The following is a 12100-nucleotide window of genomic DNA, read 5'->3' on the forward strand; positions in this document are numbered from 1 at the left end:
TCTTGAATACGTACGCTGGAATAACGATATTTTTGTTTTGTTCTGTTCTGTTCTCTTAACTGCGGGCAGGGGTTTCTGTTATTAGCTGTTATTGAATAAACTGTAAAAAGCGCAAGAAAAACCTGCTTTCGACGGGATTGCTTTGTATGTATAAGTTTCCCAGAGCCAATCGAACGCAATCCATTTAATTGTGTTCGAATTAGTTCGGTTACTGAACTCAATCGAACCCAATCTGATTGATTGGGTTCGATTGAGTTCGATTTGTTCGGAAATCGAACTCACTGAAAGTCCGATGTTCGATTTCGTTCGATTGCCGAACTCAATCGAACTCAATCCATGGATTGAGTTCGATTGAGTTCGATTGAGTTCGATTTTCGAACGTTCGATTAGCTATGCCGGGTATCTAACTTGACTGTTACGTTTGTAGTAGAATTTCAAACATTCTCGGCTAAATTTAGCGTACTTATTTTAATAAATCTTCAAAGGAAGCGATCCATGTTGACCTGTGTGGCCTGCATTCAAAACAATAAATGAAATATTGCGAAACAGTTAGCTATAAAAGCTTTTAAATTAGAAATTGAATCGGCCAGTTTATGAACTTCTTTGCGCTTAGATCAAATAGTGTGAAATGCAAGTGGTGGAACCATTTATTTATGTAGCTTTTAATACTTATGGTATTCTTAAATCGCATTTTCCATATGAATACTCGACATACTGAGTTGAGTATAACTAGTGCTATTTGCTTGTTGCCTTGATCTTAAGTCATAGTTTTGAAGCCCACGGCCGGGCCAGTATTAATCGAGAGCGAGAGACGACAAAAGTTCAAACTGTCGCTTTTGAGTTTCCATGCCGCACGCTGTCGGCGACCAATGCCGAGTTTTGTGCTCTGATTTCATTTTGAGCTTACTTTTTATTTTCTTGAGATGTAAAGTCGTCGAAACTCTATCGCTTTCGTTTGGCTCACGGTCGCTGCAGCAGAAATGCTCACTTGCGCTATTTAATCAGATGACGCTTTGTCTTCGTTTTAATGTATTCTTTGGACTGAAGCTGCGGTCTCGCAAGCTGATGTTGTCAACACCTACGTTATGCACCTATCAATGTTAAGCCCGAGGGGGGGGGGGGGGGGTCGGGCAAGGGGTGGGGATTTTGACATTTTCTATAAAAAAAATGTCAAATTCCCTACCCCCGGGACAAAATAATTGGTCAAAATCCCCATGAAAGGTGGTCAGATGTCCCTTCAAACCTTCAAATATGACCAAAATTCCTTTTGCGGGATCGCGCCTTTGGCTCTCGAAGAAAGACTCACGTTGCGCCCGAATAGAGAGTCTGCTCGCAGGCTAATTTGAACCACATTCAACCGCCGTCTCGAGAGTCTGCTTAACTACACGTGACGGCTGTTGATTCAATGTGATCTCAAGTTTGGAGTAGTCTAGTCTAAATCTCTTCATTTGAAGACATGCAAAGATGAAAATTAACTTAACTTCAATGAAAATACAAATTTCTTACCTCAAGAACGTAACGGTCTGGTAAGCACTCCGACTTCGTGTCTTCGAAATCTTCTAGCGCTTTTTGGATCAAGGTCAGTTAAATAAGGGTATAATTATTCAACGATCTTCGATCAGTAATATTGTTAACTCAAGCAACACACGAACAGTTCGCCCACAAAGGACCCCAGCGAGGAATCAATAATTTCCGAGAAATCTGATAGCGTGATCATGACGTCATCCACTCACGAACTGCTTCCTTTGTCACGCAAGAATTATGTCACAGTTAAATAATAAAGCATTCATCTAAATTAAACTTTAGAGACGTTTATTCTTAATTTTCTGATTACTTGTGGTCCTCAGTGTACAATGCGTTTATTCGAGCCCAGTATTTATTCGGAGCCCGAAGTCTATTACAAACTACGGGGAACGTAACCACGAAAGAACATTCTGTTCAGGGCGTAACTCGAAATGAAGGAATCAACTCTGACTTCAATGACTTCGATTCCTGCATGTTTGGAAGTTTTCCCAGCCAAACAAGTATTACATTTGTTACCCAGGATCACTACTCTCAAGGATCCCCCAATCGCCATTTTACTACAATTTCTTAAAACGATCACATGAATTGTGAAAACAAATTAGCTCAGGGTTGATTTGACTGACCCCTTGATAGAAATAAGTTAAGTTTTGGAATAATGCATGCAAAAGAAAACAAATTCTAAAAGACCGTGCTCTTGCATTTAATCGTTTAAACAAACTGCCAGACTTCAGGTACTTGATGTTTGATGTCACGGGTTTGGCGCCTACACGAAGAAAAACGCTTTTACAATAGCGAGACGTTTTTACAATAGCGAGCATAAGGGTGTGGCACGACAGGAACTCCGATCTCATTTTTAGCGGGTTTCGAACTTTTCCCAATAAAATGAGAATTATAGATGTTGTTGTCCATCATTGTTACTTTCGGTTATTCCATCGCTTTTTTACTACAATTTCTTGTGCTCGATTGCGAGTACCGGCAATTATTCGGATTTTAATGAAAACACTCCTAGTGACAAAACAAATATGTCTTAAGTTTCCCTTTAAATCCAGCAACAGTGTCCTCAGAACTGATGACCAAAAACTATCCAAACTATCAACATTATCTTATACAAATAAGAAATAACATTCACCAGATTCTTATACAATTAATTGGAAAAAAATTATAATACTCGTAACGTTTGTGAGTCAAAATTGTTCTTTTATTTTTGAAACATCAAATGGCTTTTGTGTGCTTGGGTTTGTAACTATTGTCAGGTAATTTTCAAATGGATTATTCTTTTAACTTCGTTTTGTGTGAATGTTTCACTTGAAGTTGCTGATGAACTTTTCTGTGTCTAAAGCCATTTGTGAATATTGATTTATGAAATTTTTCCTTATTGTTAATCGTCCGTTCTTGATGTGTTGTCGTGCTATATGTAACTTTAATATAACTGACTGGCGAGGACTAAACTAACTGTAATTGACTATTAGTTATTAATTCCACGATCCGTAAGGGCTGCTGCGGACAGGGTAATTTTTATAATAAATAAATAATGTTCATTATCTAAAATTAATTAAAAGTTGGCCCACGATACTCGACACTTCATTAACCTGTTCGCAGTCGCACTTACGGATACGGATTTATCAGTTCACCCATTGTTGACGAGAATAAGTTATATAAGGTCGGCTCCAATAAAAGCCACACACAAAAGAATTGTGTATAAGCTTATAGAAAAGACAAAAGAGCAAACGAAAAGGTCGCTATCGGCAAATATACAGTGAATCTCAAACTTGTTACATTAGAGTTTTCCGATTTAACGGAAATGGAACGCCTTTTTCCGCCTGTTATTGTTTCAATTTGCACAATGAAATTTCAGTTGTTATTCATTGTCTACAAGTAGATTAAATTATTAATCCTTGCAGTAAATACAATGTCTTGTGGTGGAATGCAAACTATACTCCTTTTAAACTGCTTGAAAATCAAGATACAATGTTTACGTATCACAGTTTTCCTAGAAAAATATATTGAAAACAGCAGTATATTTTCTGAGACAACTGAAGTAAAATGTTTTTAGGTGGCAAAGTATCCACGGTGTAAATCAAAGGTCTCTGTGAGACTACGACTATTTTGCTATGGTTTATCTGTTGGCAGTCAATTGTGGTATGGAGTAGTTCTTTTTAAAGGGTGAATTAGGCTTTTCACTTTGTTTAGGAGTGCAAGTGTTGAAATATGTATATTTGTGTTGTCCTGGATATTCTGGTTAGTTTATTATGAAGAATGTAGGAACGGCGGAACGGTACGGTTGATGGGAGGAACATTGTAAAATGCGCATTGACGTATTTTCTTAAAACGCAGTATGTGTGAATTTTGTAAAACGCAGAAGTGTGAAACATTTTAAAAAGTGGCAACAACAGCTACCAAAACAAAGAACCATTTCAATTAAAAATACGTCAATTTAAGGTAAAGAAGGCGTGGAATAATGATTATTTGGGGGGGTTAGGGTGAAGTGGGGCATAGGTTCGAGATAAAGAAACGCATAAAGCCGAAGTAAGTTAAGAAAGCTGTTAAAAGGGAAATGAAAGTTCCTGAAGTTAATAAGTTTGTACTGAGAAATTTCTAATGGAATCGCAAGAACAAGGGGTTTCTATTAAGGTCATTTATCCAAGTCAAACCCTGCTCAAGGTGAGCTGTTGTGAGATGAGCTACGTGTTCTCTTATACCACATGGAAAGTAGTTGTTGTCATCTTATCGCCAAAGTTAAGGTTTCTTGGGCGGGTTTAGTAATTGGATGGGGTACCAATAGGAAACTCCTTGTTGTTAAATTTTGTTGTTGAGTTTTTGAAATCCTTTTTGTCCTTCAAAGTGTTATTGTGTTTAACAAATTAACTGACAAAAAAGTAACAAGCCAAAAAAGAAAGCTCAAAAAATGAAAAATTTTAACCCCTTCTTATAACATAAAAATACACAAAAGACCATGGTGCATGTTTTATTTAATAACTCAAAACTCATTTACAGCAGTTAAAGTTTCAATATCACATTAAACGAGCAAAACATTTCGTTTTTAAGAGTAACACATCGGCTTATGTAAAAGTTATCAAGTTTCCAAAAAAAAATTCAATCACTTTACAAATTTGGAAGTACAACAATACATTTTCCTTTTTCTAAGATGAAAACTAACCTGAGAAAAATCGACCGAATTTCAAATTAACTACCAATAAATTGTACTGCGTAAACACAAGGATTGCATCTCAAAAACCATGGCAAAGTATTAAAACTTTACATTTCCAAATAAATCATTAAAGACACATAATTTATGATACAAGCGAGATTTTCAATCTAAAAAAAAAGGTGATCCAAAGAGCATTTTGTACCATTTGGAATTTTATCTATTCATACGCAACCGACCGAAACACGTGCGAAGCAACAAGAAAGATAATTTACCTCAATTTCTAGCTTCGAATATAGACCCAAATCTCCAAGTAACTTTCTCTGACACTCGAAAAACGTTTCAGATCATAATTCCTTCTCAAAGACCATCTTAACGAGCTTTTAAACCCTATTAAAGCTCGTTAGACCGAATCCGCCATATTGCTGAAGGAATAACTTCTGCAAAAATCGTCATGTAAGGCACATTAAAGTTTCTTGGCCGGAATCACTAGGTAATTGGCGGATAAAATTCACTTCCTGTATACCAAATTTGGAGGAGAACGGAAGTAACGCGAATTAAAATAATTTTGGCGATTTACGGTCTAATTAGACCAAAAATCTGTTTCAAATTATAAGAAAGAATAAAATCTTGGGTGATAACTTAAAAAGAAGACTTCATCTGTTTAGTTTCTAACTGAAATCTATAAACTGTCGGGCTTGCTTATACCCTACGTCAAAAACGTAATGTAAACCCGGTTACGGCTTTTGGGAAGCAGGATCCGTGTTTTCCACCACCTATGTACTCAAACAATTACCGGAAATTCGTTTTATCTTGCTGTGCGTCCTTTGTGTAAATTCAAAAGCATCGCTCACGAAAACATACTAACGAGCCTGTTAGCGACTTACTTAATCGCACAGTAGGAAATTCAGGATTAAATACTAAAACTGCCATACCAAAAATTCATAGAATGTATCATACCGTAGAAATGGAATAAAGTGGTAGCTTATCTCTCTAAAAAGAAAAAAAACTTCTTTAGCGCAGCTTAGCATATAACGGGAGAATTTAATCTCAACTGGTGTGTCAAGGGGTGTGTCAGCATACACCACTTTCATAATGGCGGCCAATTTATTTATTCTTTTATATGTATGTTAATTAGTCCTACTGGCCTCGTCAGCATGTGAAAAATTCAAAAGAATTTTTACTCTAAAACGAGGCCAGTAGGGCTAATTAACATACATATAAAAGAATAAATAAATTGACCGCCATTATGAAAGTGGTGTATTGATAACGGAATAGCGTAAACGGCTATAAATAAACACGGCAGAACAAAAGAAAACACGTGTTAAAAAAATTGAACATAACAGAAGTGAGAGAAAGAAAAGAACGAAAAGCGTAGCACTTTAAAAATTGTACGTTTTGGCAAACGATGGCAAATGAGTTAACCAGTTACTGATGGCAAAAATCACGAGCATAAATGAGAATTGCCAGATACTGCAACTCCGTTGACGTTTCCCCACTCACTTACCAACCGCAGTGCGGAAATACTTCAAATTCCAAGACTAAAAGCGAAACCATGTAGCGATAACTTTATCGAAAAAACATCTGTACCACATGACACATTCATACAAACAACATCAACGCAAGATTGTGACACATCTGTCTCTTTTCCAGAGTGAATTCTTCCAACGGTGAAGAAAAGTTTATGACAACTGTCAAGTTCAGTGCTATTGAAAACAAATTTATTGAGCAGTAGATAGAGCTCTATTGCTCCTTTAAACTTCGTAAACCGTTGAAAACCATTCCACTCCGCAACAGTTAAAAACCACTGGAATTTGTATCCGTTTATGTTATTTCATTAACTTCACTCTTGCCAAACTAAAGCATTAACGTGCGTATCTTTGTACTGATAACTTGGTACTAATGGATAAAACGCACTCTCCAAGAACTTTCCTTTTAATACAAAGAACAAAACGTTTTTAGACAGTTTATGACCGATTTGGCTTGCGTATGCAAAAATTACAGTTATCTTCAATCCATGACGTCGCAATTTGAACCCGCAAGTGTTTACGCAATACTAATGAGAGCCCCTTTCATCACCTACAGCGGAATATGCCCTTTCCCACCCTCCCTGGAGTTTTTTTGGTTCTTCTATTGTTCTATAGATAATAACGGCAAATAAACCAATCAAAATCTGTTTTCTGCCCATATTTTTAGAGAACTCTTGGGGTCCTAGAAGAAGGTTTTTCGTATTTTTCCGTGCATTGAAATCGTACAAGGAAATCGTAGAGCCGCGCGGGTTGTATTTACAAACTTCCAAGGCCTTGTTTTGATTCTGAACAAGAAAAAAAAAACATATTTGGGACTTAAAACGGAAAGGAGAAACACTATAGAATTTTAAAGTGGCCTTAAAACGGAAAACCATGGAGTACAGAGTGCTGAAACCTTGTTGATGAAGGATTTATCTTTCCTTTCACCGAAGCGAAGATATGGTGTAATGGTGCTTACAAATGCGTTTTGAATTCAAATCACGGAGTTAAACAAGGACCAATCGCGGCTTCTCAAGTCTTTTGAGAACGAAATGGTAATGTACTGTTATTGCTTTGAACTTGGATGTAATTTTTTGAACGATCGGTAAATCCATTTAGTGTACAATTGACTTCAAAAGCCGGCTGCTCAAATTAAAACTTCGCTTTCAACATGAACATGTGGATAGTTATTTCTGCCGTGCAGTACAGCACGGTGCGAAAAATTTCGATACTCTGCCGCTTGTCAACACATTTCTTGACTTCATCCAAACTAAAAATAAATTCTAAACAAAGTTTCTTTCAAGGTTCTCTGTAATTTTTTGGTAATGTACAGTTATTGCTTTGAACTTGGATGTAATTTTTTGAACGATGGGTAAATCCATTTAGTGTACAATTGACTTCAAAAGCCGGCTGCTCAAATTAAAACTTCGCTTTCAACATGAACATGTGGATAATTATTTCTGCCGTGCAGTACAGCACGGTGCGAAAAATTCCGATACTCTGCCGCTTGTCAACACATGGTGTAATGGTGCTTACAAATGCGTTTTGAATTCAAATCACGGAGTTAAACAAGGACCAATTGCGGCTTCTCAAGTCTTTTGAGAACGAAATGGTAATGTACTGTTATTGCTTTGAACTTGGATGTAATTTTTTGAACGATCGGTAAATCCATTTAGTGTACAATTGACTTCAAAAGCCGGCTGCTCAAATTAAAACTTCGCTTTCAACATGAACATGTGGATAAGTACAAATTTCCGTTCTTAATCATTTTAGGTTAAATATTAGCGCCCGGCTTCAGTGAGTGAGACGCTTGTACTAGTACAACGCTTTAGACTGTGAAACACTGAACCATTCACATTCTCGATTAGTTGTGTCATATCTCATTTGAGATACTCACGCATAAAAATAACTGTTATATAACGTTTATACATGTGACAAGTCACGTTTTTAACACGAGATCGCAATTGTTGACGCAATACTAATGAGAGACCCTTTCATCACCTACAGCGGAATATGTGACAAGTCACGTCTTTAACACGAGATCGGAAGTGTTGACGCAATAATAATAAGAGACCCTTTCATCGCCCACTATGCGGAAAGAACTCCCTTGAGAAATTAAAACAGTCCCTTGAGAAATTAAAAAAGTCCCTTGAGAGTAGACAAGAATGTTCCAAATTTTGCCCACATCACTCCTAATCTCCTACTTTTGCTTGTAAACAAGCAAAATACTCGAAAAAACTAGTTACTGAAAGGCAAGCATAGTTCTACTAACTATGCTGAAAGGAGGCGGCTTTTTTATCACACACGTAAAAGCATGCGAAACCTGTGAAACTCACAAGTAACGTAAAACAAGCCCCAAAACAAAGAAACATTTTACAAGTTCTTACACCAGAGTAAACCTCATGTTAACAAACATGAAAGTTTTCGCAGCATAACTTTTTCACAACTTATTTTCCATCTAAACAGTTGCCATTTGTGGAACCTCACACTTCTCTACGGTTTTGCAACTAGCTTATTGCCACCAAATAAATAGAAAGATGGGAGTTGAAAAATGAGGCGGTATCTTTTTGTTCCATTGTTTTCTTTTCATTTGCACATAAAAATTCCACGGGTAAACACCACATATCACCTTTTTTGTCACACCCTCGGAACGTACAACAGGTGAACATCACACTAGCCTGTGTACAGCCGTCCCGCTCCGCTCAAAAAAATCGCATTCTTTTGAGCGGAGCGGGACGGTTACATCACACGTATCTTGTTTTCTATCTTGCCTTTTGTTTCAGAACTAATTCTTCTTTCTTTCGAAACTGTGGCCATGTCATGTGGACTGACTGCCTTCAGATATGTCATTTGACGAGAGCAATACTTTTTTTTGAGAGTTGCACTGCATGATGATATTACACTGCCCTCGAGCAGTGGACAACACGCGTGGAAATACATGTTTGTCTTACATGTTTTTTTGGCAATGCGCCACATTTTACTGTATTGGTAATAGCTCTTTATAATGAAACGTGGATCGCGCAAAATTTAAGATTTCCTAATTCCAATTTTTTTGTTTACCGTTATTACATTTATCGTATCGATTTAGCGAGTAAGAAATACACATCATGAAACTTCAACCCTAGAGCAATAACTAGTGTAACTTTTATGTCAATCCGATGAGGGGAAATTTTCGGTTTGGTCCCGAAAAAACTGTTTAACCCAATCTCAAACTTGACGGCAACATTGTTTTCTTCTAGGATAGCTTTTGACATTTTAGACTACCGTAGAATACCACTTTCCTGAGGGATAGTGAAACAGAGAAAACAAGAAAGCAGATTAATGTACTTTTAAAGGGCTAAGTGAATTCAATAAGATTTTTAATAGGAGGAAAAATGTGTTCCATTTAAGTGAATTTTCCGCTAAATCGGAAAACTCTATTGCATCTACTTTTGTTTCTACTTTTTAGGTATGATTTGATTCTTGTAAATCAAAAAATAAAACACTAAAGGAAAAGACTTGTTATAGTTGTTACTACGGCTTTATACATTATAATTACAAAACCAATTTTATTAAGATAAAAACGTACTTATATATCCACGACAAGTACAAACTTCTATTTACAGACTGGTAAATTATTTGCACTATTTATAATACAAAAATAAAATTTAAAATAGGTTACAATGGAAGTGTTAAACCAGTGACCCTCCTAAAAGTCGACTGTTAACACCTAATAGCACAAATACGAAATTAAAATAGTTTACAATGGAATTTAAATTAGGTTACAATGGACCCTCCTAAAACTCGATTTTTAACACCTGATGGTACAAAAAATACAGTTTTGATTTTTCAGAAAATCTGGAAAATAGTTGAATAGTCTCAATACCTTTATATTTCACTTACTTACAAAGAATCAGCGCTAGCATTCTTTTAAATTAACTAGCCTTGTGCATAATTAGCGAACAAACGATGTATTCCACAACCTCTGTAGTTGTTACAACAGTACAGACTGCGATTGAGCTACAGCATCTTTCATTCGCAAGGATTTGCTTACCAGTGGATGCTACGACAGAAATTTTTATTTTTCTCTAAAATTTTTTTTCTCTAAGAGTCCAAACCTCTCTTGATTTAAGAAAACTTTTTTCACTTTTATGCTTCAGCTGTTTTTACCGTAACAAATAAGTACAAAATACGAAACGCTTTTGCCAGATGTGTTCTAATGTCAAGGAGAAAACAATAACTATAGTAGCTGGAAACAAAATCTAAAACTGCCACGATTGGTCAATTAATGTTGCTTGTAACTTCTTAAAATCCCGCTTAGTATTTGGCTTTTATTGAAGTGGCTTTACAAAGGCAGAACTATCTGCACACACGAGCAGAATTGTGTTCGAGTACAAGCTGCACAAAACTGTACCGTATTTATGAATAATGAAAAGAGATTGACAATATCAGACCGGGGGGGGGGGGGGGGGGGCTTTTGAGGCCCGCACTGACTTTGAACTCTTATAACTTTTTTAAGATTAAATCAAACGCTGCCAAACTTTCTGAGTTTTCCCAAAATTTATCTGGCAATAATTTGGTAGGGTTGGATGATGTGTCATAAACTTGACATCACCATGGCAACGGCATTTTGACAAGCATGTTTTCCCAAATTTGTAATTTTGCGTGTTTCTGTCAATAAAAATCAACTTAAATGGAATTATTTTTACATATTTACGGGTGTAAAGCACTTTTTATTGATTTTGAGTACTTTGCGGTAATTTTGGGTGGTTTTCTGGCATTTTGGAAAAATATTGAAATCCAAGATGGCGGCTGTTTTGACATCATGATGTAATTGTCACAGGATGTGACGTACACCAAAAGAAAGGTGTTTGGACATACAATACATCCTATAAGTTTCATTGCGATTGCTTAAATATTCTGGGAGTTAGATGGGGGGGGGGGAGGGGCAAAAAAGCCCGGTCTGAATAGGGTTAAAATAATAATAGAAGTCACGAGGTACTTGTTTTAGAAAGGCAAAATTTTCTACCTAAATCTCTACGACCTACGTGTCCATGCGATAAAGCAGTATATAAAGCTTTGTACGTTGCATTTGTTCCATCCCTTTGCCTCCAGTGCAACAGCATTTTATAAGCTTTTTCTTCCAATTCCTCATTCTCTGTATGGAATTTGTCTACCTTGGATTCATCCATTTTCAGCTTACGAGCAAGCCGTTTCCAGTGTTTACCAATTTTCTGCGACAGGCCAATCAATGTGTCGTCACAAGGTATCCCATCTTTAACTGCCACTAAAACATAACATAAAAAACGTGAACAAATCCAGTAGGTTTAAACCTTGAGGTCTAAAGCAACAATTTGGTAAACGAAATCGTCAGAAGCAGTTGACCGGAAAAGTATAATGTACTGCTCGCGAACAAATGCGCTGGGCATACAAATACAAAACAGCAGGTGTCCAAATGCGACGTTTTTATTACTACAAATTAAGCAAGGACAGCAGGTTAGTGCTTTAAGATCTGCTCGAGACAAGCATAAACTGAAAGGCAAGGTGAACATCCACTTCAAGGATTGACTGCAACGACAACAAAAAGCCCATTTTGGCTGCCACGGGACACAATATTACACAATTGAGCAAGTGTTCAAAGAGGTTATTTTATACTGACATACTAAGCTCCTCCAATGCTTGACACGAGACAAAAACTGGCTAGGCATCCACCTCTTTTTTTCTTTTTTGTTTTATACAAACGTGAAGTGGTTCATCCTAGAAACATTTATAAGCATGCAGTTTTATCCAGTAACATTTTAGTTAACGCGTATCCTTTTTGCTTTGATTATTTTTATAATTTGAATCGATAAATACGATTTTATGATGCCCTTTTACTGAAATGATTTAAAAGAACAGAGATGTTCTTTTAGGCCCTTCAGTGCCAAAAATTGCAAAGAAAGAT

General features: G+C 36.6%; 2 protein-coding genes and 1 pseudogene across 4 annotated transcripts in view; all 3 read right to left on the reverse strand.

Annotated features, from left to right (window-relative positions):
• The window catches only part of LOC144650428 (D-inositol 3-phosphate glycosyltransferase-like), a 107404-nt gene extending 105591 nt beyond the window's left edge, over positions 1-1813 (reverse strand). The window contains exon 1 of the mRNA XM_078510105.1: positions 1645-1813. The gene's annotated coding sequence lies outside the window, so the exon portion shown is untranslated. The remainder of the gene's footprint in view (positions 1-1644) is intronic.
• Positions 1-12100, reverse strand: part of LOC144650445 (death domain-containing ATP nucleosidase-like) — a 123374-nt gene that overhangs the window by 14018 nt on the left and 97256 nt on the right. The window contains exon 1 of one of the 2 annotated variants that reach the window (XM_078510132.1): positions 1507-1647. The exons of the other annotated variant lie outside the window; for it this stretch is intronic. The gene's annotated coding sequence lies outside the window, so the exon portion shown is untranslated. Of the gene's footprint in view, positions 1-1506; positions 1648-12100 lie in introns of those variants that run through there. 2 annotated transcript variants of the gene reach the window in all.
• The window catches only part of LOC144648548 (uncharacterized), a 28766-nt pseudogene continuing 27778 nt past the window's right edge, over positions 11113-12100 (reverse strand). The window contains exon 15 of the transcript XR_013569709.1: positions 11113-11443. The product of XR_013569709.1 is annotated as an uncharacterized LOC144648548 (transcript). The remainder of the gene's footprint in view (positions 11444-12100) is intronic.

The sequence above is a fragment of the Oculina patagonica genome, chromosome 4 (assembly GCF_052425735.1).
Source record: "Oculina patagonica isolate OP01 chromosome 4, crgOcupat, whole genome shotgun sequence".
NCBI classification, from domain to species: domain Eukaryota; kingdom Metazoa; phylum Cnidaria; class Anthozoa; order Scleractinia; family Oculinidae; genus Oculina; species Oculina patagonica.